At 36.7% G+C, this 2,073-nt stretch overlaps 1 non-coding gene across 1 annotated transcript; it reads right to left on the reverse strand.

The window, feature by feature from the left end:
• Window positions 1-257: 257 nt before the first annotated feature.
• LOC112825654 (U6 spliceosomal RNA) lies at window positions 258-364 on the reverse strand. The gene has a single exon (XR_003208758.1). It is a non-coding gene; the product is annotated as a U6 spliceosomal RNA (small nuclear RNA).
• Between the last annotated feature and the right edge of the window lie 1,709 nt (window positions 365-2,073).

A 2,073-nucleotide genomic window follows, 5' to 3' on the forward strand; every position in this document is an offset into this window, starting at 1 on the left:
TCATATGGTAGGAATATATTTATTTTTGTTAAAACCTGCTGAACAGTCTTCCAAAGTGGTTGTACCATTTTGCATTTCCACCATTTTGAATGTTATGTTTTCTCTGTTACTCCACATCCATGCCAACATTTGATGTTGTCAATGTTTTGGATTTTAGTCATTCTAATGTATGTGTAGTTGAAACAATCTTACTGTTACTTTAATTTGCAATTCTTTAATGAGGTATGATGTTGAACATCTTTTCATATGCTTGTTTGAAATATATAGAATGTGTCACAAACTTACATGTCCTCCTTGCAGAGAGGACATGCTAATCTTCTCTGTACTATTCCAATTTTAGTATATGTGCTTCCAAAGTGAGCACTGTGTTTTCTTTTGATTCCCAAGGTAAAGGATGTAACAGGTAAAAAAAACATATAATGATGAAATGAATTGGAGTATGCCATTCATGGAAGAGTCATGTCTATTTCTGTAAAATATAAATAAGATCAGGGCTATGCATGCAGAGAAGGAGCAAGAGGCATCTGGGAAGATGGAAGAGAAAAAATAGTAGAAAAGAGAAACTGAGGGTTCTAGAGGGGAAGGGGGGTGGGAGGATGGGTTAGCCTGGTGATGGGTATTAAAGAGGGCATATAATGCATGGAGCACTGGGTGTTATATGCAAACAATGAATCGTGGAACACTACATCAAAAACTAATGATGTGGGGCCCCTGGGTGGCTCAGATGGTTAAGTGTCTGCGTTCGGCTCAGGTCATGATCCCAGGGTCCTGGGATCGAACCCCACATCAGGCTCCTGGCTCAGCTAGGAGCCTGCTTCTCCCTCTGCCTCTCTCCCTGCTCATGCTTTCTCTCTCTCTTATCTCTCTCATATCTGTATCTCTGTGTCTCAAATGAATAAATACAATCTTTAAACAAAAAAAAAAAAACTAATGATGTAATGTATGGTGACTAACATAACATAATAATAATTAAAAAAAGAGGTGTACTTTCAGAGAGAACCACAAAGGCACCACAGATTCAACGTATGCAGACAAAAATAGGGCAGATTTTAAGGAGGAAGTAAAAAAAAAATGTGGCAGAGGAGTTACTGGAACTTAGTTTTAGAAACATTTAGCAAGTGTTCTCCCAATATCTTATTCTTTCACATTTTCCTCCAGCCTCAGACCTTGTTTACACAGAATTAAGAAAATTCAACTTTAAAGCATGGGAAAACAGTGTGACTCCACACTTATAAATGATATCAAATTGCTTAGGGAAGAAATATTATTTTAATTCATAACTGGATACCTATATTTTAAGATGTCTGAGATTCCATACAGTGTACTAGACTCTGTTTTGATATTGGAAATTTAAAAAAAAATGGAACAGAACAGTTTTCCTGTCACAACAGAATTTATATTCTAGTGGCTGGAGACAAAAACAAACAAAAATATAGTATATAAAACATAGAGCAAAAAAGCAGGGCAAATTGAAAAGTTAATACTAATGTGGCTCACTATTTTATATAGATTTACTTTGAAATATTTTTCTCTTCGTATTATATTAAGAAGAGTTCTGATGCAGATGAAGGATTTGGCCTTGCTCTGAGAAAGAACATTTTTTTTAAGATTTGTTTATTTATTTTTGGGGGGGAGGGGCAGAGAGAGAGAGGGAGAAAGATTCTTAAGCAGACTCCATGCTCAGCATGGAGTCTGATGCAGAGCACAATCTCAAGACCCTGAGATCACCACTGGAGCTGAAACCAAGAGTCAGTCGCTTAACCGACTGCCACCCAGGTGCCCCTAGAACATTTTAGATAAGGAAATAACAAATGCAAAGGCCCAAGTGCAGAACTTTTTGGTATGTTTAGGGAATAGCAAAGAGATTGCTATGACTGAACTAATAGTAAAGATGGCTTTTACTTTGAGTTTAAATTGGCAAGTAGAGGAGTAATGGAAGTTGAGGTGAGAAAGTAACAGAGGAAATCACAGAAGACTCTATAAGACTGTATAAAATAAAGTTTTCCTAAGGGTAAGATATGAAAATGAAGTCAACCAACTTGTCCTAATTGCCATTTACAACACACTCTATCC

The sequence above is a fragment of the Callorhinus ursinus genome, unplaced genomic scaffold (genome assembly GCF_003265705.2).
Source record: "Callorhinus ursinus isolate GAN/ISIS: 27379988/994484 unplaced genomic scaffold, GSC_fseal_2.0 scaffold4, whole genome shotgun sequence".
Lineage (NCBI taxonomy): Eukaryota > Metazoa > Chordata > Mammalia > Carnivora > Otariidae > Callorhinus > Callorhinus ursinus.